At 52.3% G+C, this 27,043-nt stretch overlaps 1 protein-coding gene across 4 annotated transcripts in view; it reads right to left on the bottom strand.

The window, feature by feature from the left end:
* The window catches only part of RAP1A (RAP1A, member of RAS oncogene family), a 48,282-nt gene extending 30,287 nt beyond the window's left edge, over positions 1 to 17,995 (bottom strand). Inside the window, exons 1-2 of one of the 4 annotated variants that reach the window (XM_068159576.1) lie at positions 17,891 to 17,995; positions 17,227 to 17,319 (exon numbers count right to left, since the gene is read on the bottom strand). The gene's annotated coding sequence lies outside the window, so the exon portion shown is untranslated. Of the gene's footprint in view, positions 1 to 17,226; positions 17,424 to 17,890 lie in introns of those variants that run through there. The other 3 variants (XM_068159573.1, XM_068159575.1, XM_068159574.1) reach the window with 3 other exon arrangements.
* Between the last annotated feature and the right edge of the window lie 9,048 nt (positions 17,996 to 27,043).

Consider the following 27,043-nt stretch of genomic DNA (forward strand, 5'->3'; position numbering starts at 1 on the left):
GCCGCTCTGAAACACCTCCAGGGATGGGGATTCAACCACCTCCATGAGGAGCCTGCTCCAGTCTTCCAGAATCCTTTCAGTGAAGTTTCTTCTGATATCCAACCTAAACCTCCCCTGGTGCAACTTGAGGCCATTTCTGCTCGACCTAACACTTGGTATTAGGGAGAAGAGATCAACACCCACCCAACTCCAACCTCCTTTCAGAGCTGTAGAGAGTGAAAAGCTCTCCCCTGAGTCTCCTCACTCATCTGGCTTTAAGGAAATAAAAAGTATAGCCTCCTCCTGGGTGCTGGCTTGCTCATCCCCCACACTTCCCTGTTTTTAGAGGATGCCAAAACCTTTCCCATGTCCAAGGGAAGCGTGCAGTCAGCATTTCAGAGCTTTGGGAGGGAAACGTGCCGACGTCCCCGTGAACTCCAGCACCTCCCCTCCAGGGCTGTGCCACCCACTGCCCTCCCATCTCCCTGAGAGAGGAGCAGACTCCTGGGACATTACAGCCACATGTCTGGGTTATTTTTACCCTGGCAGTGAAACACTGAATCATGGCTACTATAAACAAACCTGTTTAATGTTGAACTTGTAGATGTTCTCCGTGCCAGGTTTTTAAGTTACTGTAAACTAGGCCATGGAAAGGGGGGGGGGGGGGGAATTTTTTTCCTTCAAGTGTCTACTAAACACTGCCCAATACTCCACCAGAATCCCTTCATTACTCACAGCCATGTTTGCAAAACAATCTCAAACCCAGCACTTCTGCAAAGAGAAGATTTATGGCGACCAGAATCACACCAAAACTGACAGGGAAAATGGTCACAGGATCACAGAGTGGGTCGGCTTGGGAGGCACCTCAAGGATCATCTAGTTCCAGCCCCACTGCCATGGGCAGGGACACCTCCCACTAGGTCACATTGCTCAAAGTCTCATCCAACTTGGCCTTGAACACCTCCTGGCTTGGAGCCTCCACAACTTGTTCCTGTGTTTCCCCACCCTCATTCTAAAGAATTTCTTCCTCAACTCCAGACTAAAGCTCTCTTCTTTCAGCTGTCACTCATCCTGTCACTCCAAGACCTTGTCCAAAGTTCCTCCCCAGCTCTCCTGCAGCCCCTTCAGGTACTGGAAGGCTGCCCTAAGGTCTCCCTGGAGCCTTCTCTTCTGCAGGCTGAACAGCCCTACCTCTCTCAGCCTGTCCTCACAGCAGAGGTTCTCCAGCTCGCTGATCTCCATGGCCTCCTCTGGACACACTCCAACAGTTCCATGTCCTCCTCGTGCTGGGGGCTCCAGCACAGCAGGTGAGGTCTCAGCAGAGCAGAGGGTAAAATCCTCTCCCTTGGCCTGCTGGCTGTGCTGCTTTTGAAAGGCTGAAATCAGCAGACCCAAGGCTCTACCCTTGGCTTCACCAAGGGCCATGGGCTGCAAACCGCCAGCGGCACCGCGCGGGTCCGGCCCCCCAGCCCGGCCCTGCCAGACACCAACTCCTCTCCCCATCTGCTCCCTAATTAGTTATTTGTTACACACCGTGTTCCAAGGTATTAAATTACTCCACGGGAGTCGAAAGCACATTAAATGCTTCCCTAATATTAATCAAAGCTGTCAACAATGACGCAATTGTTCGAGGAGAGCCCCAGCAAAGCGCGGGGCAGAGGGCTGCTGGAGCACCAATGAAAGGCTGCTTGTCTGCAAGCTGCACCATTAATTAACAGACACCTCCCCTCCAAATTAGCGAGACAAACGCTGCCACAGACCTACCCTGGCACTCAGCACCCCATTTACTTACATAACCAACAGCACTGCCAGGGGCTCGCTCGCCAAGGCCCTTCCCCAGGGCAGTCCCTGCCTGGAGGGTACGCAGAAAGCCTCCTCCACCTTTCCCCAGGCCATCGACGTCTTGCAGACCATTAAGGCAGGAATTCACAGATTCATGGACAGGTTGGGGTTGGAAGGGAGCTTCAAGAGCATCTAGTTCCAACCCCACTGCCATGGGCAGGGACACCTCCTACTAAAAAAGGTCACTCAAGGTCCCATCCAACCTGGCGTTGAACACCTCCAGGGAGGGAGCATCCACAGCCTCCCTGGGCAACCTCTTCCTGTGTCTCACTACCCTCACTCTTGAGAAGTTCTTCCTACTCTCCAGACTAAATCTTTCCTTTCCCAGCTCAAACCCATTGCCCCTCATCCTGTCGCTCCAAGCCCTTCTCAAAAGTCCCTCCCCAGCTTTCCTGTAGCCCTTCAGGCACTGGAAGACAGCTCTAAGGTCTCCCTGGAGCCTTCTCTCCTCCAGGCTGAACAGCCCCAACTGACCCAAAACTCAAACTTCTCCAAAAACTCAGGAAGTTCTCCAAAACTCAGGTCCCAGCCATGTGCTCCTCTGAGCCACATCCACATCCCCAGCTCCTGCACAATTTCACCTCTTCCACGCTGTCCAGTGAAGGTTGCTGATGCAGGGCCAGGGCCATAAAAGCCTGGGCTAAGGGTAAAGTCCTCTAACAACAGAGAAATTCTCTCTGCCTTCAGAGGCTGTGCAGGACTGGAGCTTCCAGCACAGGAACTACAGCTCAAGCAAGGCAGAGAAAGGAAGCTGCTTTGAAAGCAGCAGCAACTCTGTAGCTTGGAAATGAGCGATCTGCTGCACGAAGGTGCTGAGATTGACCTTCCTCAGCCTGTGATCTCTCCCTGCAACCAGCCCAGGCTCCAACTGCAATTTTACATGCCATAAAGTTCATTCCATGGCAGTGGGTGCTGACTTCTTCAGCTGGCCTTGCCCTGCCTCAGGAGCTGGAGGAGCAAGGCAGAAGCCCTTTGGGCAGCTCGAGCCTGCCAGGCTCCAACGGCTAATTCAGTTTTTGTCCTGCTGGTCTGCGTTTCAGAAACTTGCTAGGGATGTGTGCCAGGCAGACAAAGAAAGGGGAAAGGAAGCCAGAAGCAAAACTCAAAGCCCAGCACACACTGCAGCCCCAAATTAGAACAGCAGCTACACGTCACTGCCTGGACTTGGCAGCCTCCCTCCCTCCCAACCGACTGCAGCACTGCTGCAAACTTCAGAGATCCGTGGAATGGTTTGCAGTTGGAAGGGACCTTAGAGATCATCCAGCTCCAACCCCCCCTGCCATGGGCAGGGACACCTCCCACCAGCCCAGGTTGTTCAAGGCCTCATCCAACCTGGCCTTGAACACCTCCAGGGAAGGGACATTGACAACCTTCCTGGGCAACCTGTCCCAGTGTCTCCCTACCCTTACTGTCAAGAATTTCTTCCTCCTCTCCAGTCTAAATCTCCCCTCCTCAAGCTTCCATCCATTCCCCTCTTCCTATCACTACAAGCCCTTGTAAAAACTCCCTTCCTAGCTTCCTTGTAGCCCCCTTCAGGTACTGGAAGGCTGCTAAAAGGTGTCCCTGGAGCCTTCTCTTCTCCAGGCTGAAGAGCCCCAAATTGTAACCATTTGCAGGGGAAAAAGCTTCATCCTAATGACCTCTGATCCAGAGACAGGAGGGAAGAGGTCCACCTCAAGAGGTCAGAGCTAGGAGAAAGCAGCCTCTTCTCACTTAGATGTCTAAACCAGCTTATTAGGAAGCACTGTGTGGCCACATGATGGAAGCAGAGCAGCAATGAACACCTGCATGGAAGGCAAACAGAAGTCCTGCACCTTTCTGAGCAACATCCCCAGCACACTGAGCTCTTCTCATCTAGAGCTACCTGAGTCTGTCCAGCAGAGGTTCAGAGAGATGTCAACAGCTCTTTTGGAAGAGGAGAACTATTTCTTTTCATCCTTCCTCACCAGCAGAACATGTAAATGTTTAAGGGCACAAACATTAGGGGTAGAAGCTGCTCATGGCACTTCCTCCATCTGCTGTCTCCCACTTGCCACTGATTTTCAAGTCCTATAAAGACTTTTTCCCTCCCCATTTGCTTTAGTGGAGACAAAAATCCAAACCAAACAACAGCCTGACCTTTTTTTCCATCCAGATTAAATTCCAGACAGGCTCTAGGAGGCTCAATCATAGCACAACACCAACCCCATTCTGTTTGGTAAGGGTAATTTGTGTGCTGATAGTAGCTTGGCAACGTCCTTAGCAGTGTTCTTCCTGGTTTATATAATGAGGGTAAATAAGTGACATGAGGCAGGTAGATTGGCACTGCCAGCTCAGCTTGCACTTCAGTTCTTTTATTTCTGCAGGGTTGGTGCCCAGATAGCAGCCACAAAGCCTGTGCTGGGGGCTGGAACCCAGTTAGTGCCTGTTGCATAGATTCACGGAATGGTTTGGGTTGGAAAGGACCTGCGAGAGCTTCTAGTTCCAGCCCCCCTGCCATGGGCAGGGACACCTCCCACCAGCCCAGGTTGCTCAAGGCCTCATCCAGCCTGGCTTTGAACAACTAGGACTAGGGGGAATGGAATGAAGCTGGAAGTGGGGAGATTCAGGCTGGAGGTGAGGAGGAAGTTCTTCCCCATGAGAGTGGTGAAGCCCTGGAATGGGTTGTCCAGGGAGGTGGTCGAGACCCCGTCCCTGGAGGTGTTGAAGGCCAGGCTGGATGAGGCTCTGTCCAGCCTGATCTAGTGTGGGGTTGGAACTAGATGATCCTTGTGGTCCCTTCCAGCCCTGAATGCTACTATGATACTATGAACTCCAGGGAGGAAGCATCCACAACCTCCCTGGGCAACCTGTTCCAGTGTCTCCCCAACCCCACTCTAAAGAATTTCTTCCTAATCTCCACTCTGAATCTCTCCTTTTGCAATTCAAAGCCATTGCTCCTCAACCTGTCACAAGAAGCCCTCTGGCAGCTTAAATCCATTCCCTTTTGTCCTGTCCCTGCATTGCTCTGTAGCTGGTCTCCAGCACTGAATCTTTGATGGAGAGATCAAATCAGCTTCCTCCTGATGAAGGTTTCTTTGAAACTTCCTGAATGTAGAAGTTTCAGCTGCTCTTCAGATTATTTCTACCCATCCTAAGACCAATATTAGGCCTCTAAGATGTTGTCTTTCAGCACAGACCACTGACAGCTTTGCCTGGAAAATAGATGACTCTAGGGGGACCTAAGAGCTGCCTTTCAATACATGAAGGGATCCTACAGGAAGGCTGGAGAGGGACTTTTCATAAGGGTGTCTAGAGACAGGCCAAGGGGGAATGGTTTAAAGCTGAGAGAGTAGGGTTAGACTGGAGCTTAGGGAGGTTGTAGACAGGCAGATGTTGGCATCTTCTCCCAGGCAGCCAGCACCAGAACAAGAGGACACAGTCTCAGGCTGCACCAGGGAAGGTTTAGGTTGGAGGTGAGGAAGAAGTTCTATACAGAGAGAGATTGCCCATTGGAATGGGCTGCCTGGGGAGGTGGTGGAGTCACCATCATTGGAGGTGTTCAGGAGGAGACTTGATGGGGGGCTTGGTGCCATGGGTTAATTGTTTAGGTGGGTTGGATGCGACGATCTTGAAGGTATCTTCCAACCTGGTCTGCTCTATTCTATTCTAAGTTCTTCAGTTTGAGGGTGTTGGGACTCAGGAATAGGTTACCCAGGACGGTTGTGGATGCCTCCTCCCTGGGGGTGTTGAAGGCCAAGTTGGATGAAGCCTGGAGCAACCAAGTCTAGTTGGGAGGCATCCCCCTCCATGGCAAGGGGTTGACCTCTAAGGTCCAAAGCATTCTGTGATCCTCAGGAGCTAACCAGGCTAACTCAAACACAAAGACTCTTCAAAGCTTCCTGGCAAAGCTGCAGCAATCACTTTGGGTGCAGCCTGGATGGGATGTGACCATGCAGACTGATCTAAAGGTCAGGTTTGCATATGCAGGCCAGAGATTGTTCCCTGCCTTTAAAACACTTTACAGCACTCGGCGTGCGTCAGCCACCAGCAACCCCAACCTGGAGCGCTCCCACGCAACTGCCGCTAATTAAACACCTCTTTGAACATCCACTTTGTGAATGAAAAGCACCACTTACCATCTGGCCACTTATTAATACTACATTGGTTATCAGCTTCAATAACCCCCAACTGCCACCAGCAGCCAGGGAACCAGCACCTAAGTACAGCTAACGAGGGACGGATTCTAGCAGCGCGATGTTAACCGCACCCCCGGAAACCTTCTCCTGCCACATCCTAAGGCTTCAGAGGGAAGGAACAGCAGTGACTGCATCCAGCAGGTCTAGGGAGGTTCTCCTCCCACTCTGCTCTGCCCTGCTGAGACCACACCTGGAATGCTGGGTCCAGTTTGGGGCTCCCCAATTCAAGAGAGGCAGGGATCTGCTGGGGAGAGTCCCAACAGAGAGCTACAAGGGTGACAGAATAAACCAGGTTGGAAGAGACCTTCAAGATCATTGTGTCCAACCTATCATCCAACACCACCCAACCAACTAAACCATGCAACCAAGCACCCTCTCAAGTCTCCTCCTGAACACCTCCAGTGATGGTGACTCCACCACCTCCCCAGGCAGCCCATTCCAATGGGCAATCACTCTCTCTGTGTAAAACTTCCTCCTGACCTCCAGCCTGAACCTCCCCTGGTGCAGCCTGAGACTGTGTCCTCTTGTTCTGGTACTGGTAGCCTGGGAGAAGAGACCAACCTCTGCCTGTCTACAACCCCCCTTAAGGTAGTTGTAGAGAGCAATAAGGTCACCCCTGAGTCTCCTCCTCTCCAGGCTAAGCAACCCCAGCTCCCTCAGCCTCTCCTCACAGGGCTGTGCTCCAAGCCCCTCACCAACTTCGTTGCCCTTCTCTGGACACCTTCCAGCAAGTCAACCTCCTTCTTAAACTGAGGAGCCCAGAACTGGACACAGTACTTGAGGTGTGGCCTAACCAGTGCAGGATGAAGGGACTTGAACATCACTGCTATGAAAAGAGACTGAGAGCCCTGGGGCTGTTTAGTCTGGAGAAGAGAAGGCTGAGAGGGGATCTGATCAGTGTCTATAAATACCTGAGGGGTGGTGCCAAGATGAAGACACTAAGCTCTTAAATGTGGTTCCCTGTGACAGGGCAAGGAACAAGAGGGACAAGCTAGGACACAGGAGGTTCCACCTCAACATGAGGAGAAACTTCTTTGTGGTGAGGGTGCTGGAGCCCTGGAACAGGCTGCTCAGAGAGGCTGTGGGGTCTCCTTCTGTGGTGACATTCAAAACCCACATGGATGAGCTCCTGTGGGACCTGCCCTGGGTGATGCTGCTTTGGCAGAGGGGTTGGACTGGATGATCTGTGGAGGTCCCTTTCAACCCCTAACACTCTGTGATTCTGTGAGCTGAGGTACAGAATTAACTCCAAATAAAGAAGAAAGTAACAGGTTGAATTCTGGCTCATAAAGAAATGAGGTTATTTAATATGCTGCTTAATCCTTCAGTACTTAGCTCAGGCCTTTAATGCTGCTTCCAGGAACCTGGGGGCAAAGGGAGGTGGAAACTGAAGTTTCTTTTACAACAAAAAGAACATTTTCTCCTGTGTGAAGATTTCAACTGAAGGAATAAGGCTCCTTTCAGACCTCAGAGCAGCCTTCCAAGTACCTGAAAGGGGCCTACAGGAAAGCCAGGAAGGGACTTTCCACAAGGGCTTCTTGTGACAGCATGAGGGGCAATGGCTTTGGGTTGCAAAAGGAGAGATTTCAGACTGGAGATTAGGAAGAAATTCCTTGTAGTGAGGGTGGGGAGACACTGGAGCAGGTTGCCCAGGGAGGTCATGGATGTTCCCTTCCCTGGAGGAGTTCAAGGCCAGGTTGGATGAGACCTTGAGCAATCTGGGCTGGTGGGAGGTGTCCCTGCCCATGGTAAGGGGTTTGGAACTGGATGAGCTTTAAGGTCCTTTCCAACCCAAACCATTCTCTGAGTCTATGAATATAGAAAAATGTTACTCACACTGCAGTGCTGGAGCCTGAGGGGCATCACAGTGAGAACTTCCAGGCCAGGAGGGCTGGGAACTGCAGGGAGGGTCTTTGAAGGTTTTCAATCCTCCTGAATCTGCTGGGCTTAAAAGGGCAAAACCACTTTGACAGCTCACCCTGGAATTTCCTTTAGGGAAAACAAAAGGTGCCACTAAGCCCTACAGGAAACAGCTCTGACAGTTTAGGTCAGTTTCATGCGAGGCATTTCAGTATTTACTAGGTCAAGTCTGATTACAATCAAAACATATTCTTTTACAGCTGTCTATAAACAACAAAAACACCCAGGGACAGATGGATTCCTGCTCCCAGAAGAAGAAAGATTATGGGGAACTCATGAGGAAGGGAGGAGACATCCTACAGCAGCTAACAAGATGAGCATCAGTCAGCTCTTCCCCTCCACCTCACTGACAGCATTCAAACAGCAACAAAACCCAGGGGGTGCTTTTTGTGTGTCTTTGAAATGAGTCTGCAAGGCAATGGGAAGAAAAACCTCTCCCATATTAGGATGCAAATTTGTTAAACATGTGGCCTGGAGACAGCCAGCCCTGTGCCCTGAGCAAGGCCTTAGAACACTCCACAGCTCATTTGAATGGCAGCTGCTATGATCCACAGTTTCTGTGCTTTCCATTTTGGTTAGGACATCCTCTCGTGGAAGTCCAAGCTCCCATCCCACTGCTGGCTCTCCTGCAGCTCCACAGACACACCACCAGCCACACAAACCCCAGGGCTCTACCACCACTGGGTTTCAAAGGCATTGAGGGACTTGGTTAAGCTTCTGCCCATCCAGATGGGGCAGAACTTGGCTCAGGAACTTTCAGCCTCTCAGCCCTAGGTGATTTGGGGGTTTTGACATAGAATAGAATAGAATAGAATAGAATAGAATAGAATAGAATAGAATAGAATAGAATAGAATAGAATAGAATAGAATAGAATAGAATAGAATAGAATAGAATAGAATAGAATAGAATAGAATAGAATAGAATAGAATAGAATAGAATAGAATAGAATAGAATAGAATAGAATAGAATAGAATAGAATAGAATAGAATAGGAGTTGGAAAAGACCTTCGAGATCATCAAGTCCAACCTCTCACCCCACACCATCTAATCAACTAAACCTTGGCACCAAGTGCCTCATCCAGTCTCTTCCTAAACACCTCCAGTGATGGTGACTCCACCACCTCCCTGGGCAGCACATCCCAATGGCCAATCTCTCTTTCTATGAAGAACTTCTTCCTAACCTCCAGCCTAAGCCTCAGCTACCCAAGCTTGCTTCAGAGCTAAACTGACTTGCACTTGATGCTGCGTCTGTGATGAGGCTTTAGAGCAAACAGTTCCTCTAAGACAGGCTACAAAGTACTGAAGTCCCAGAAGAAAGGCAAAGCCTCATTTTCTCAGAACCACAGCACTGAGAAAAGTGCCCTGGAGTGTTAAAATGCCTGTTTGATCACTTTAAAGGAGATTCCTGACAAAGCTTGGCTCTCAATTTGAGTGCGTTCTGGTGATCAATATGGCAATGGAGTGTGTTCACGAAAGACAACAAAGCCTAAGTACACTGTAATCCTTACAACTTCATAAGTGATCTGATGAGCTGAAAGCCCTAAATGCATGAATATTTCATGAGAGGGCTGCCTGGAAATGTTGCAGTCTGCATCTTCAATCTTAATGTTATTTTCAACTACAATTAGCGTCCTAATCCGCAGCAGAAAGCACCAGCTGGCTGGGTTCCCTCTCTCTTTCACCTGTATTTATTTCACAAACCCATCAAGCTTTGTGTTCCTCATGCCCAGTAAGAGCGATCCAGCCCAGTATCAACACATCAAACCTCAGGGTAAAGGCAGAGAGATGTGCTGGCATGAGACTACTGAGGCAAAACAGGAGGCTCGTGCCAGAAATAACCTTACCCAGTGAACTCTGATTTACTTCAAACTATCACGTGGTAGGTGGCACATAAAAAGATCTCATTCTGCATGTCAGCTGTCTGTAATGAGAGTTTTCCTCTTCTCAGCAGCCCCTCCCTAAGACTTCAGGTTTTATTTGCATTAGAGAAAAAGGGCACTACAGGAAAAAAGGCAACATAAAAGGGCGCTGCAAACCAACGCAGCCAGCTGAACTGCTCCTCCCACCTGCTCACTGCCCTCCACAGGTTGGCTTCCAACTGCTCTCCTAAAAATGTGGGAGGTCATAAAATCCTACAACTGTTTCATTTGGAAAAGACCTCCAAGATCATCAAGTCCAGCCACAGACCCAACACCACCATGGCCTCTAAACCATGTCCCCAAGTGCCATGGCCACAGGTTTCTTGAACCGCCCCAGGGATGGGGACTCCACCACCTCCCTGGGCAGCCTGTTCCAACCCCTCACCACTCTTGCAGGGGAGAAATTGTTCCTAATATCTAACCTAAACCTCTCCTGGTGCAACTTGAGGCCGTTTCCTCTTGTCCTAGTACTTGTTACCTCAGAGAAGAGACCAACCCCCACCTCACTGCAACCTCCTTTCAGGGAGCTGTAGAGAGCAGTGAGTTCTCCCCGCAGCTTCCTCTTCTCCACACTCAACACCCCCAGTTCCCTCAGCTGCTCCTCACCAGCCCTGTTCTCCAGGCCCTTCACCAGCTTAGTTGCCCTTCTCTGGACCCACTCCAGCCCAATTCCATACATATTATCCACTGGGGCCACAAGTGACAGCAGTTGTACTGCTAGAGGCACGAACCACCACAACTGCAGCTCACATAGCTATGTGTTCACACACAACATCCCAATTTAAACATGACCAATCCAAATGCTTGCAGTGTGAGAACACTCCAAGAGCACAACACTGTTGGATCCAAGGAATATTTCAACAACAACAAAAAAAAAAGCCCCAAGCATTCCCAGCTAGCATTGAACTTGCAGCTCTGGCCACTGGCAAGTGAAATGCAACTGCCTGCTGCTCTGCAACGCTCCGGCAAGCAGCAGTTATGCAATGCAGTGAGGGACAACCACGACCTGCCAGCAGCTGCAGTGCATTTCCACAAAGCAGGGGTTGTACCTCAGGAACTCCTCACAGGCCAACAACTACCCACTGCAGATACCCTAGGATCACAGTGGCACCTTTTGTTTTCCCTAAAGGAAATTCCAGGGTGAGCTGTCAAAGTGGTTTTGCCCTTTTAAGCCCAGCAGATTCAGGAGGATTGAAAACCTTCAAAGACCCTCCCTGCAGTTCCCAGCCCTCCTGGCCTGGAAGTTCTCACTGTGATGCTCCTCAGGCTCCAGCACTGCAGTGTGAGTAACATTTTTCTATATTCATAGACTCAGAGAATGGTTTGGGTTGGAAAGGACCTTAAAGCTCATCCAGTTCCAAGCCCCTTACCATGGGCAGGGACACCTCCCACCAGCCCAGGTTGCTCAAGGTCTCATCCAACCTGGCCTTGAACACCTCCAGGGAAGGGAACATCCATGACCTCCCTGGGCAACCTGCTCCAGTGTCTCTCACCACCCTCACTGCCAAGAATTTGGTCCTAATCTCCAGTCTAAATCTCCCCTCTTCCAGCTTCAATCCATTCCCTCTCATCTGTCACTCCAAGCCCTTGTAAAAAGTCCCTCCCCAACTCTCTAGCAGCCCCCTTCAGGTACTTGGAAGGCTGCTCTAAGGTCTCCCTGGAGCCTCTGCTTCTCCAGGCTGAGCAGCCCCAACTCTCTTACATGTGCAGGAAGCACCAGGGCAGCATTTCTTTCCTGATGGCTTCATTTAAAGTGATTAATAAAGATCTGTTTCAGCCATAACACAGCCACTGCTGTGGCTACATCCAGCCCTCGTTTCAGTGCCCCAGATGGGTTTAAATCCTTTCCATCTTATCAATATTCACAATAAAGAGCAAACCAGAAAGACTCAGGCCACCTGCTCAACAGGACTGCTACTGCCTGGCTCTCTGCATTTTCAGGCAAACAAAGTGAAAAGCCTGAGCAAAGCCAAGGCAACCAGCTGCAGCCCTGGGCTGGAAGCAGCCCCAGGCTTCCTCTTTCGCTGTTTGCCCTCTTACCTGCTTCTTCCCCATTGTAAAAGTACTGTGGAGGATCAGACTTTCCCCTCTTGCAGATAAAGGATTTTGCCCAGCAAAAGGCATTAACAGCACTTTCCCAAACAAACTCAGGCCTGCTTTTGTCAGGCTCTGGGTTTCTCAATGAAGAGGAAAGAAGGCCAACAACTTAAAGCTGTGCTTTCACCCGGGTTCAGGTCAAGCCACGACAGCTGCACCACGGCAGCGCCTGTTCAGGTAGAGCAGGTATTTCCCAACAGCCAGCAGCCAGTTCCTGCTGGACCACTCACAGCAGCACACATCAAAACATCATCTTCATGTGGCCACATTCAGATTCAGGCAGAGCTGCCCAACCTGCCTCAGCCAGCTGCCAGGGGGAGAAATGAGCCCTTTGTGATGCCCTGAGTGCTGCCAGCCCAGGGACAAACAGCACCAGCCCTGCTGCAAACCCCCCTTTAACCAGAGGTGCCAGTGATAAACCCCTAAATGATTGGTGATTGAAATCAGGGGAGGCTTCTGGTGTCCCATTTCTTCCCACACACACACACACACACACACTCCTCAAAGGCTCTTCCCACAGCAGCTGAATGCCATTTGTGTTTAAACACACCATTTCTGATTAGGAATGTAGGGCTCAGTGCTTCTTCCTTGAGCACCACCCATCTGCTTCCCACAGCCTCTTCATTTCAATATCATTAAATGGACTACTTCAGACAACCTCAGCTCTTGCACTGCTGCAAGGGGAGAAGTCATCTCTCAGGAACGACTTTCTGCCCTGTTCAGAGCTGTGGAGATCAAAACTTGTTTCCTACCAAACCTGGAAGTGAAATGGCATCAGCAGGTCTAGGAGCAGAACAAAGGGGCTCCAGTGGCAACACCAAGTGGCAGCAGCTGAGCAGGTACATGCTGTGTCCTGGCTGATGCTCCCACTGCCACGAGGGTCTAGAGAGCTTCCCTCTTTCTTCAGCAGGCAGCTCAGCAAACAGGCATTAATCACCAGAATGATCACTATCACAGGAAAGAAAAGGAAGCTTCTACTAATGAGCCATTTAGCTCTGAATGGTTTCAGTCAGCTGGCAGACACACAAAACCAACTCGCAGAGATACCTTTAACTTGGAATCTAACAGAACCTGACAGCTCTCTCATTCTGCACGTGGCAGGCACTATCCACAGAAACCCAAGTTCCCTGCTCTGCCCTCTGGGGGCTGTCACCCACAGCAAACCCACTCTGACCCTGGAGGATGGGTTTGCATGGCCTGCTTTGACACCCTGAGCGAAACCAAACCCACTCAAGGCACACTCAGCTGGAACATTCCACTCTGAAAGGAATCAACTAGATATTACTTATGGCATAGCATTGTGTTCCAGAGCATCTGGAACATCTGGCTAACTTCCCCCTGCTCATCTAACATCACACTAAGGAGCTCCAAACCCTTCATCTGTTTCCTGGTCCCCAAATGATCCAGCCCTAAAGATGCTGAGTCCCTACAAAGGGACTCCATCCCCTGACCTCTTTAGAGGCCCACAGGCAGAGGCACAAATACAGGAGGAAAACAACAGAGTGAGGGCCACTTCAAAGCAGAGCTGGTCATCAAACCACAACCATATTGAACCATAAACTGGAATAAACTGAACTTGATTACATCTGCAACAGCAGCAGTGGCAAGCAGATTGTATTTTCAGCCTGCTGAGTAACAAGGCATGAGCCAACAACACAGCTGCAGTCTCCTCCCAACCTGTGCTTCAGGAACAAAAAGCCAGGTCCTGCTTTATCCTCTGCACTTCTGATGCCAGGATATAATCCAAGGAAAAACCTGTCTGAGGGCTGAGCTCTTTAGGACATCGATTTGTAACCAGAGAGCAATCTAGGAACCCAAATAATCTTCAATCCTGGCTGCCAGCAGATTTCAGTGCTGCAAGAAATAGAAAGAATCACCTCACACAAGCTTTTAAGCATCTGAGCAAGCCAGACTGGATCAAGGTGAACTTTTCCTCCCAACTTTCTAACATTCTGAGTTATCTCAGCAATTAGGTGTCATGTTTCCAGGACCAGACTGTGCAAAGTGTGAACACAAAACTAAGAACATGACCCTGGGACTTATGAGCACCCCTCCAAGAAGATGCTTTCATTACAATCCTATTTAACTGCCTGTTACCTATTGAATGAGTAAAAGCAAATCAATAACTACTTCAGAGCTCAGCATAAAATGAATCAGAGCTCTGCTTCAACCACCATCCCCACTGTGTCCTCCTGAAAAACAACCCCAAACAACAAAAAACCAAAACCCACCTCAAAGCAAGGCCCAAACAAACTTAATCCAAACACTGCCCCAGGACTTGACTGAGTTTTAGAAGTTAGGTCTCTCTTGAATCTGCTTCTACAGAATTAAACACACAAAGCTACCAGAAGAGCTTGAGGTTTAACATTAACCTGGCTCATCAGAAAGTCAAAGTAAGCAATAAAATAGAATCACAGAATTGCTCAGGATGGAAGGGACCTCAGAGATCATCCATTCCAACCTCCCTGCCATGGGCAGGGACACCTCTCAACTAGACTCAGCTGCTCAAGGCCTCATCCAGCCTGGCCTTGCATGGAGGAGGCATCCACAACCTCCCTGAGCCTACTCCAGAGTCCTACCACCTCTGCAGTGAAGAACTACTTCCTAAGATCCAGTCTAAACCTACTCTTCCTCAGCTTCAAACCATTCCCCCTTGTCCTGTTGCTAGGCACCCTCATGGGAAGTCCCTCTCGAGTCTTCCTGTAGAATCCCTTCAGGTATTGGAAGTCTCCCACAATATCCTAAAAAGAAAGGAAGTTTTGACCAGGACCCTGGGCCAGCCCCAGCTGAGGGAACCCAGCAGCACTCTGCTAAGAGGATGTAACACTGGACCAAGGGAATTCTGAGTGTCAGACAGCTACATCTGAGAAAAATCCAACAAACTATTTCAGATATAAAGAGCTGAACGTCGTGGAAGTTCAAAAGCCTCACTTCCTCTGCTCCAGTGTAAACAGCTAACATGTTCCTGTTCTCAGACTGTTAGGATTCCTCTTGAAGATGACTTTTAAAAGCTGCACAGAAGCAATCTCCCCTCTGAACCCCAAGCAGAAGTTCAAAGTGCCACCAAGCAGATGAGCACAGCACAAGAAGAAAACCCACTGCACTAGAGACTACCAACGAATGGTTGGAGCTGTTGATGCCCCAGACTGTGATTCACTACACAATTGAAGCTTTTGTGTCAGGCTGTATCCACGTGCTGGGCTACTGCTGTTTAATTCCATTCAGGTGTCGGTAAGGAGAGAGGCCGAAGAGCCACAAAACACATCACAAGCAGCCTGCGCCTGGCCGTTTGCAGCCGAGGGTTTCAGGCATAAACCACTCTGATAGACTGCGCAAACACTGGTCTCCAAATAAAAGCATTAGCCTGTCGCTGGAGTGACCCTCTGCTGGTCACTGAGTCCGTTTGGCACGTAGTCCTCTCAAAACCTCCAGCAAAGCTACTTACCCTCAAAAGAGCCACACCAGAGCCAGGCCACGTGACGGCAGGCACCGCGCTCGGCTTCCTCCTCGTCCTCCCCGCCGCAGCTCTTGGCTCTGCCAGCAGCCGGCGGCGCCTACGCCATGCCAGCCAGCTCTGCCCCGCACGTGCTGCCTTGCCCAGCCCCACTACACCCTCCCGCCGCCTTCACGGAGGCCAGGAGGGAGTCAGAGAGAGAGGGGTCTGCTTTGAAGCAGCACAACTCCCCTCGCATGTGGCTGATCCTCGCCCCAGAGAACACAAACACTCCTCTCCCACCGGCGCCTAGAAAACGCCGCGCACGAAAACAGCTTATTTTTAGCAGCAGTGTGTGCGAGCGCAGCGCTTCCTGTGCTCCACCTTGAAGCACGACGTTTGTACTCTCGTTTCCAAAACGAGGGTTTCACAACTCCCGCTGCCCAGCCACCAGAGAGAGAAGGGAGGGAGGGACAGGCTGCCGAGGGAGCTGCCAGCGCCAGCCTCCCGGGTTAAAAGCTTTGGCCGGGCGCAGCGCTCGGCAGCCCCGCGGGGCCACCGCGTCGACACATCGAGGGCACCGCTTCTGCCCCACCACGATGATCAGCAGAAAATGCAGTGGGTTTATTTACTGCACTGATCTTTCCCATAGCAACAGGATGTGGACATGGCATTCCCAGCCTAATGAAGTCACTATAGCAACGTGATAATGATGTCAGAATAATCAGACGGCGTTCTGCGCTTGGGACGCGGTGAACTCCGCCGCTCCTCCAAGTGCAAAACTTGCGGACGGCACAAAGGCAAAGCGGCTCCATCTAAAACTTCCCTTTAAGCTGCCTCACTTAACTTCTCGTTAAAGGCAAAGCCTTTGACTGCCACCACGCTACTTTCTGTTTCCCCACAGCTTCATCCATTACTGCCTAAAAGCCTCCCGAATTCCCCACATTAAATCCCTTTCAGAATCTGAGGGATCAGCCAGCACCGCTGGGAGCTCATGACACACCATCCCAGCAAGGCAAGAGTCTAAACCACAGAGTGAAACATCTCGGGGCCGAGAGCCACGCTCAGCTCAGCTCAAGAGCAGGTTCCTCAGAACTCGCCACATCGCTTGGTGTCTCTTCTCACGTGCAGCACCAGGACTGCTCAGAGGGAATTACAGAGCGACAGCAATTAGTGCTGAGCCAATACTCCGCAGGCAGATGAATGCTTTCAACTCCAATGACTATTTTAAGAAATATTATCTCCCTTGTTAAGCTACTGAAAGGGGGGAAAAAAAAAAAAACACCAAACCAAACAACACAGAGTTTTTCATGGTTTGCCCTTCCTGTTTGCAGCTCTTTCCAAGCTGAGAGCAAAGCAAAACCCAAGAGCTAATCCCAGTTCTGCGTTGGTTGGTATCGACTCAGCGTGTCCAAACCCCAACCCAGCTGCCGAGAGAGGACTGCAGAAAGCTTTGCAGAAGTCCTTGCACCAAAACCACCTGTACTGTAGTATCCTGGCTCAACTATCATTAGCAAAGACACTAACTGACGTGAAGCATCTATGCACAAAAGTTTCCCCGTGCAGAGAACACTTTCTCTTCGTGCTGCTTCTTTAAAGCAACTGAAGGAAGCACAAGAAACCATTTGGAAGCCGAACTGCTCTGAGATAACTGAACCCTGGGCCCAGAGGACCAGAGCACTGCTCCACATGGATGGTGAGGGGCTGCTCAGCACCTGCTTGGAACACCAAGTCGCCCCCTTGGCCTGCTTCCTCCCTCCTGCCCAGACTTCTGCCCTCCACGCGGGGCAGGGCAGTGGGGTGGCTGGCTCAGGCTGGCTCCTGCCCCACGGTCCCAACGCGCCCCCCCCGCGCCCCCCGGGCTCGCTCTCCATTTACCTCGGGTGGTCTTCGAGGACGGCAGCTTTGTGCGCCCCGTTACATCTCGGGGCGCAGCTCCCCTCGAGCCCGGGCCGCCCGGCGCACACCTGACTATACGAAACACCAAAAGAATTTGGGTTATTTCCCGAGGCACGGTGACACCCTTCGCTGCGCCGAGGGCCAACCGCCCCCGCCTCGGCCCTGGCCGCCTTCCCTCGCCCGGAGCCCGGCCGCCCTCGCCGGCAGCCCCGGCAGAGCCGCAGCAAGATGGACGAAGTCCAGCCGAGAGCGGGGCGAGCCCCGGCCGCGCCGCGGGACCGGCGCTCCGGCAGCGGGCAGCCCCGCACCGCCCGGGCCGGGGCCCGGCCCGCCGCGGGCAGCGCCGGGGAGCAGCCGCCTCCCCCTCGCTGCCGGCCGCGCTTCGCCGCGCCCCGGGGGAGGGAGCGCGCGGCCCGTCCCCGCCGACACCGCCTCGCTCGCCGGACCCCCGCCGCCGGACCCCCCGCCGCCCCCGGACCGTCCCCTTGACCCCTTCGCTGCCGGCGCCCGGACGCGGCCCCCGCGGCCTCGCCGCGGCCAGGCCCCAGCACGGGGCTGCAGGGGGAGCGGAGCCGGCCCGCCGCCCCGCGGGGCCCCGCCGCTCCCCGCACCCGCTCCCCGCCCCGCTGCCGGCCCCGCTCACCCGCCGCTTTCCGGGCCGCCTGCCGCCGCCGCTCGGCTCCGGGCTCGGCTGCTGTGCGCGGCGGCAGCGCCGCGTCCGCTCCGCCCTCACCGGCCGCAGCCTGGGGAGGAGCCAGCGGAGCGGAGCGGGTCGGGCCGGGCCGGGGCGCGGAGCCGGCGGAGCCGGAGCGGCGGGAGGGGCCGTGGAAAGTTTCGGGCGGTGACACCCGCGGAGCCGGGCAGGTGCCGGGACCGCTGCCCTCCTCCCCCGGGGACCCTTCCCTGCCGTCCTTCCCCCGCCCCGGGCGAAGGTCACCGTGAGGGGACTCCCGGTGCTGCCACTGCGGCCGTGGCGGCAGCTGGGCCTCGGCCTCCCCTCGGCTCCCGCCCCCCCGAGCGGACCCTCCCCGGGGCAGCAGCTCCTCACCCGCCCCGGCAAAGGGCTGATGGAAAGGGGCCAAGAGAGGCAGCGGTTGACAGCGAACAGAGCAGCGGCCACGCAGATAATGAGGCCGGGAACGGTTCCTTATCGAGGGGAAGGTGCTGGCGGGGTGGGGTGGATGCCCCACGGGGGACAGAACTCGGGTGGCAACTCAAAAAGTGTTTCCCGAAACACTTAATAATAAAGTGCTCTGCTTTGTTTTGCTTTGTGTTTTAAAAAGCGTGAAAAGCTGCACCAACACTGGGGTAAAACCTTTCCGTGATCAAGGAGAACGAGATGCAGTGAAAGGAAGCAACAGCCTGGTGCTGGCTTTGTGTTTGTGAGTAGCAGCAGCTGAGCAGAAAGGAGCAGGGCAGAAGCTCACCCCTGGCCCTCATCATCTGTTGGATTGCTTCCTTAGTGCTCACATAAACTACAGTCCAGCTGCAAAATACAGACTCCAGCTGATGTCAAGAGCTAATCAATGTCAGCAAAATGCTCTTTTGTTTTTGGTCTGAAATGTTTGAAGTGCCCCATGAAGAGCTGTGATTGCTCCCCCAGTTTGAACACCCAGCTCTTCAGGAGCATTACTGAAGGTGGCAGAGGCATCTCTCATCTCCAACACAGTGTCTCCTGCTTAACGTAAGCAGGGTGAGGACCACAGCCACCCTCCCTGGGGACGCTCAAGTTAAGGATGCAGAGGAAGAGCTGTGCAAGAGGCAGTGGTCTGGGTGCTCTCCCCACTCCTAAGACTGAAAAGTTGGTTGAATTCTGAGGCTGGAGCATCAATATTTTTGTATTCACACTGCTTTGTATCCAGAACTCCAACCAAAAGGCTAAATATTACTCACCTGGCTTTACACATGAGGTAACTAAGACAAAGGGATTAAATGATTGGCTTGCCTGAAATCCCCAGCATGTCAGTGGCCAGGAAAGGAATTCAGCTCTGAGCCCCCACTCTCGCCCTCCATTCTTAGTGCTCTGCTTCTTCCTTTCACACTCTTTGTGCCTGAATTAGAAATACACAGTGCAGAGAATTTTGCTTCTAGGTACAACTCATGGCTGCTGACAGTGATCTATGAGTTCTTGTTCTTTATGGCTCAAGTCCTCAGGAGCTGTCTCCTTCCCCAAGGACCACCGTGCTGGGAGCGAGCAGGTGAATTGCTGTCTCTTAATTCACGTAGCTGGAGGCAGGATAATCTCAGCAGAGGCTTTTCCACCTTTTCTTCCTCCAAGGGACTCAGCAGCAGGGCTCAGTCACTCTTCATAGTGGGGCAGCTGATGTGGTAGCATCATCTGCCTTCAAGGATGCTTAGCCCTGCTGGCTGAGCAACCTGTTTCCTCCAACTACAAACATTATCATGATATCTGTGAGCTCAGGAAGTCAGCAGCTCTGTGTTAAAAACATGAGGCTGTACCTTGAAACCATACAGAGACAGAACTTCAACAGTAAAAAGGGAGATGGCGGAGTCCCCATCCCTGGAGGTGTTCAAGAAACATGTGGTCATGGCACTTGGGGACATGGTTTAATGGCCTTGGTGGTGTTGAACTTGATCTTGGAGGTCATTTCCAACCAAACCAATTCTATGATTCTGGTTTAAAAGCTGTGAAGTTAGAAAAAAAAAACCATTCCTGGGGACAGACACTGCACAGGGAGACTCATGGCCACTCAGAGACTCTGCAGACATGAAGATTCATGGGTAAAGCCTTGCAGAATGCTCCATGTTTCCCTTCAAAAAGCAATAAACTGTGGCCCTGGTATCAATGCATCTGCAGCTTCTCCTGCCCAGCATGACTGAGTGAAGGACCTCATAGCATCCAATGAATCCACTTATCTGCTCCATGGGCTGTGGGCCATCTTCTGAAGTTTCAAAACAATGAGGGTCTGGGCATGCTCAGGGCCTGACTCAGCAAGACAAAGCACCTCTGTGGTGTCTGTTCTGGGAGGGTGGACGTTTTGGGGTTTCTGCAGGCTGGAATGGAAGCTGATAACGTTTCTTGCTGAGTCAGGCTTTGCAAGGAGATGAAATTGGATCTGGATGAACGTGAACCTGCTAATGAAACGATCAGAAGGAGAAAGGGGACCAGGGCCAGGTGCAATCAGAGGGATTTTATTGTTTTTTCCTACTGAAACCTGGACCTTGGTTTCTCCCACATCCTCATGCTGCAGTTCTCCCTTAGCCAGAGGGATGTGGCCCCACGGCCAGCCTGGAGCCTGGCTCACCGCTGTGCTGCTGCACCTTATCTCTTGTGCAACTGGGGACTGCTCGTCGGCAAATCCACTCTGTCAGCAGGGTGTTAAACCCTGTGTCCACACCTTGTCTCTCCCTCAGTGCCCACACCTTGTCTCTCCCTCAGTGCCCCTTCCAATCCACACCACCCTCTGTGACTTCAGGGACATCCACAGTGTCTCTGCCACCACCACCTACACCTGCTTGGAGTGGGTAAAACCTGAGGATTGCTACTCCACACCACCTCAGCAACATCACAAGGTTGTAAAGCAGAGAGAATTGAGTCACACAAAGCACAAACCACCTGGATGTCTTGGGCACAGCCCAGGATGTCCCCCAGCCTCTAACACTGCAGTTCTGTGAGCAGTGTTGTACCTGACAACCCTTCTGTTTCTAAACTCCAGTTAGATTCTGCCCCTTTTACTCTGCTCTGGTAAGACCCCACCTCGAATAATGCAATTAGTTCTGGTGTCCCCCACCGCAAGAAGGACACAGAGCTGTTGGAGAGAGTCCAGAGGAGAGCCACAAGGATGATCCAAGGGCTGCAGCACCTCTGCTGTGAGGATAGGCTGAGGGAGCTGGGCTTGTGCAGCCTGGAGAAGAGAAGACTCTGGGGGACCTCAGAGCTGCCTTCCAAGAGCTGAAGGGATCCTGCAGGAAGGCTGCAGAGGAACTTTTCATGAGGGTGTCTAGAGACAAGACAAGGGGCAATGAGTTGAAGCTGAGGGAGAGCAGGGTTAGAGTGGAGCTTAGGAAGAAGCTCTTCAGTATGAGGGTGGTGAGACTCTGGAACAGGCTGCCCAGGGAGGCTGTGGCTGCCTTCTTCCTGGGGATGTTGAAGGCCAGTTTGGATAAGGCCTTGAGCAGCTGAGTCTAGCTGAGAGGTGTCCCTGCCCGTGGCAGGGAGGTTGGAGTGGATGATCTCTGAGGTCCCTTCCAACCTAATCCATTTTGTGATTCGATGAAATCCATGGACATTGTTAGATTACACCAGCATGTGTGTGTGTGTGTGTGTGTGTGTGTGTGTTGGGGCAGCAGGGACATCCTGAGCACTGCTGTCCCCAGCACCATGATGGCAGTTCCATGCCTGCTTCTGCAGCCCAGTTGCAGTGGTTGTACTGAGATAAAATGAAAGCAAATCCTAACCCCTCAGGACCTTTTTTTCCCCTTTTTAATTATTATTATTATTCCTTGTCCAATTGGATAAATAATCCCAAGTTCAGCTGCTGTAAATATCTACCTGGTGCCCATTTGCTAATTTAATGAAACCCAGAAACACTTTGTGATCACATAATGAGCTTGGATTCCTGGCTGATGGACTCACAGGGCTCGAGAGCAGGAATCAGCTTGGGAACACATCAACAATAAAGTGAAATGGAAGGGTATTTGACCCTGGACAGGCTAATAACACATGGACAGGCTAATAACACAGCAGCCCTATTGCTCTGGCTGCTGGAAGTGAAAGGTGCTGACTGTGTCCTGATTGTCTGAATCTAAACTGCACAAGAGCAGGCATTGGTCCTCTCTAAATCTACAATAATAGGCTTTTATCAGCTATAATCGTGGAAGAATCAAGGGGGGGGGAGGAGGGGAGGGGGGAATGCTCATTACCCAGAGCTCAACATGAGCTTTTGAAGTGCAAACATAATATTTTCTTTACAGATGAGATTGCAGCGTGTCATTAGGGATAATGACTTAATTACGTTATTAACAGCGTGCCCACATCGCTGCCACGGCTGGCAGCAACTCCTTGGGCTGATAACGTGGACACAGGGGTCACTGAGCACAGCCTCAGCTCCTCTCCCAGCCCTGCAGCACCCCGATGGAGTGCTCCAGAGGGTGCAGTGTCCTTGCCAGGAATCAGACCGTAAAGGATGGTTTCACGCACGCCAGCAGCTGACAAGATCTGTGGAGGCAGGTGAGCTCCAGAGCCAGGAGCCTGTTCCAGAGCAGACAGGCAGGACCACACAGACTCCTCAGCTGCAGCAGACCTATTTTTAACGTGCCCACTGTCTGGCTGGGTGAAGCTACCAGGTCATTAGGCAGATGAGCTGGGAGGTGTGGGAGCTGGGGAGGGCTGGCAGGGCCCAAGGCAGAGCTCCACAAAAGGGCTAGCGGCTTCCCCGAGGGAGAGCCTGGCCTGGCTTTGCCGTGAGCCACACTCGTCCCATGCACAGCTCACAGAGTGGCTTGACCAAGGCTGTTGGATTTGCAGGACACAAAGTCAAGATAAGCTCCCAGACCCCCACCCAGCAATCACAGAGTGGAAGGGGTTGGAAGGGACCTCTGAAGATCATTGAGTCCAACCCCCCTGCCAGAGGAGGGTCACCCAGGAACACATCCAGGTGAGTCCTGGAAGTCTCCAGGGAAGGAGACTCCATGACCTCTCTGGGCAGCTGGCTCCAGCACCTTCACAGCAAAGAAGGTTCTCCTCACATGGAGGTGGAACTTCCTGTGTTCCAAGGAGCAGGGAGGCACCCCCTCAAGCAGGAAAGGCTGGGGCAGCAGAGTTCAAAATGAGCAATGTTATTCTTTCAGGTGACACAAACTGTGCTCACTGCTCAAAGGCAGCTCCAGCCACGCATCTCCTGCTCTTACCTACCTTCTCCCCACAGCACCTCGGAGCCAAGCACTCACTCACCCCACATGACTAGGAGTTGCCTCAGAGCAACACCCAGATACCAAACCTCATCCTCCACAGGCAGCTGCCAGCTGGTTTCACCCATTTCTAGGGCAGGGAATGTGTCCCTTTTTCTACTCCCACTTTGCAAAACCCCAGCAGTACGAGGAAAGGGCAGGAAGCATGAGAAAAAGAACATAAGAATGAAATGTTAATGTCTGAAGTACTAGAGGAAGTCAGAGGCATGCCTTTGACTTTGGAGGTGTGCTGGCAACCACACACGAGGAGGCAAACATTTCCTTGAGATTAAATGTCATAGATATTGAAATGGGAGAAAGTCTAAGTCACCAACTGCTTGCTCCCAGGTTTCCTTCCAGGGGTTTCAAACCCTGGTTTTGTTTAACTGTGGTCACAGCAGGACTGCAGCATAGCCAGGGGCTAATGTTTGATTAGCAGGTAACAGCAGCAATCCAGTGACTTGTCTACAAGCTGCTGGAAACCCCTGGACATCTGTGAGGTTTCATTACCAGTTCAAATTTTCTCCCAATTGACAGCTAGTGGCTTCCAGGGTCAGTCCTGGTGATTGGCAGCACCCAGGGATGGGGCATAGCAGGAACCATGAGTCCTCAGCCTGTTCTTCAGCTCCCAGGCATGGGACACTGCAGGAAGCATGAGTCCTCAGCCTGTTCTCCAGCTCCCAGGCATGGGACACTGCAGGAACCATGAGTCCTCAGCCTATTCTTCAGCTCCCAGGCATGGGACACTGCAGGAACCATGAGTCCTCAGCCTATTCTTCAGCTCCCAGGCATGGGACACTGCAGGAACCATGAGTCCTCAGCCTGTCTTCTGCCCTCAGCCAAGCCCCAGGCCAGCAGCACCAGCCAGCCAGCAGCAGCCAAACCCAAGGCTTCAGGACAGGGTTTACAAAGACATCAGTGAGACAGTGATGAGCTCACCTGGAGAAGAGATTCGTGCTTCCAATTAGTGCTGCTCTGCTATCCTAAGTGAGCTTCCTCATCCCACAGCCTTGGAGACCCTGTGGCAGCCTCCAGCAGCAGAATCACAAAACCTCTTTCTCCTGTTTTCAGGTGTTGGTGGGAGCTCTTCTCCAGCCAGGAGAGGCCCTTTTTGTTTTCTCCCCTGTAATTAGGATCAGGCTAACCCTTAGTCTCAGCTGACACTGTGGTGTTCAGATTGCTTCCTGAGCACAAGGCGATGCTGGCTTTGTGCTTTGTGCTCCTGGAAGGGAAGGAATTTTCCTGCAGAAAGGCTGTTACTGTGCATTAATGGTGAAGCAAACACTGAGAAAGAGGGAGCAGGAGGCACTTGTATCTCCTCACAGCCTGTCCTGAGGAGGAGATGTCTCCCTCCCAAGCACAGTGGTCCCAGGTCCTTTTGGGTATCCCAGTCACCGTCCAACCGGCAACACAACCATGAATTCATCTCTGGGATCAGCTGTTGCCTCCTCACCAGATCATGAGTCACTTCCACTCCAGTCATGACTCAGTTGACTGGAAACTTTGCCTGAGTAAGGGCTGGCTGTCTTGTCCATGTTTCTCCAGCCCTCAGAGGCATGGGCAGGAGAACCAGGGCTGGGCAGAGTCGTCCCATGGGACCTGGACACCTGCAGCAGCAGAGCCTGCTCTGCCTTTCTGCAGCTAAGCACGGGGGAAGGTGGTGAACTCTTCAAAAGCTGGGTAACCAAGCCATGTAACTGGGTTGGTTTGATGCTGGTGATGCAGCCACGTGTGGCACAAGCCCAGCTCCGTCTCAGAAACGTTTGGGGGGGGGAGGGGGTTCTTTGGTTTTCATCGCTTTTCCTCTGTTGCCCTTCGAAAAGCAGAGTGTTTGTATAAATAAGAGCAGATGGGTTTCCAAGAGCTCAGCTCCCAGGCAGTGTTTAGCCAGAGAAATGAGCAAAGAGGAAACACTTGCATCTGATGTGAGAAGCAGAGCAGATGGGTTTGCAGAAGCAGGGCAGCCGGCGCAGACTGCAGCACCGGAGCTGCAGCAGCTCCCTCCCAGGACTCAGCACCAGCAGCAGAAGAGCTCTTGGTACTGCAGGGATTTTAATTCGTGATTATTATGTGTTGCTGCTTGTTTCAGCATTAAAGGGACTGTCTGTGCCTGAGGGCTGGCTCCCTGCAGCAAACTGTGCTGCAGACACATGCAGAGTCCAGCAGATGCATCTGGGGCCTCTTTGCTGTGCCTCTGGGGCAGTGGTTGTTATGTCCTCTTCATCCCACTGTGTCCTCCCCATCCTGAGTCCTCCTTCTCATTGTTGTGGCTCTGGGGCAGTGGCTATTGGGTCCTCTTCATCCCACAGTGTCCTCCTCATCCTGAGTCCTCCTTCTCATTGTTGTGGCTCTGAGGCAGTGGCTATTGGGTCCTCTTCATCCCACTGTGTCCTCCTCATCCTGAGCCCTCCTTCTCATTGTTGTGGCTCTGAGGCAGTGGCTATTGGGTCCTCTTCATCCCACAGTGTCCTCCTCATCCTGAGTCCTCCTTCTCCTTGTTGTGGCTCTGGGGCAGTGACTGCTGGGTCCTCTTCATCCCACAGTGTCCTCCTCATCCTGAGTCCTCCTTCTCTTTACTGTAGCTCTGGGGCAGTGACTGCTGGGTCCTCTTCATCCCACTGTGTCCTCCTCATCCTGAGCCCTCCTTCTCATTGTTGTGGCTCTGGGGCAGTGGCTATTGGGTCCTCTTCATCCCACTGTGTCCTCCTCATCCTGAGCCCTCCTTCTCCTTGTTGTGGCTCTGGGGCAGTGGCTATTGGGTCGTCTTCATCCCACAGTGTCGTGTGTGTCCCTGTCCCTGCCCCCCATCCTGCATCCTCTTCACAAGGGGTGCAGCTACACCATCCCCATTCCCTTCACCAGTCACCTGTGCTTGGATTTGCAAAGCCACTAAGTGAGCCCAGAAGGTGGGAAATGGAGTGTTTCCTAAAAGCAGCCTTTGGTGGCAGCTTCCATACCACAAGGAGTTGTGCAGTGACTCTGAACTCCACCAAAGCAGCAGTGTTTGAAGAGAGAAGAGAGAGGCTTTACCTCAGGACATCTTTATGGCTGGCACCACTTGGTGACCAGCTGTACAAAGCAGCAGCTCCTCTCCCCGTGGGAACATGCAACAGCTTTGAGATCTTTTCCTTCCACCCTTAAGCCTTCAAAATCAAACACAGCCACATAGGGCTTTAGCTTCTTCCTCTTTGCCACCCAAACCTCTTCTGTTTGCCACCCAAACCTCTTGCTTTCCAAAGGCATGCCCACTTGGGTGTGACAAACTCCTGAATGCGAGCATGGTGGTAGAGGTGTAGGACTGGCAGTGATGAAGATGAAGGTCTCAGGGACTGGAGTTCTGTGCCAAGCAGCTGAGCCCAGTGACCCCACAGCAATAACCAGAGCAGCCTGGGGGCAAGCAGCTGGGTTTTGGGGCACCAACTTGCTTGGCTTCCTACAAAAGCCAGGTGGGTGGACACTGGAGTGAGCCCTGCCTCGGCCATCCAGCAGGAGCAAGTCACTGCTGTGGTGTCTGCCTTGGGGAGGGCTGGAATGAAGCTGCTCCCAGGGCTGTTTTCTCCAGCATGCTGGAGGTGAGAAGCTTTATCTGCCAGGAGATCTCTCAGCTCCTCAAAACAGGGAGAGATTCCCCCCCAGAACTGCCAGCTCCTCTGAGATGCCAGAGTGTGCACCAAGCTCCTGGTGCCAGTTACCTTAATAACACAGAACTCCACTTGTGTTTCCAGAGCTACAGAAACCACAGAGATATCAGCCCATGCAATCTCTGCTTTTACTGCCTGCACCCTGTGCTGTGGTGAGGTGCCACATACCACACTGACAGGCTCCCACTGATGGCTCCTGTCACCACCTGCAGAGTGCCAGGGCTCCCCAGCCCTGCCAGCAGCTC

Source organism: Melanerpes formicivorus, unplaced genomic scaffold, assembly GCF_026170545.1.
Source record: "Melanerpes formicivorus ecotype bairdi unplaced genomic scaffold, bMelFor1.0.p_v2 SCAF_46, whole genome shotgun sequence".
Classification (NCBI taxonomy): Eukaryota; Metazoa; Chordata; class Aves; order Piciformes; family Picidae; genus Melanerpes; species Melanerpes formicivorus.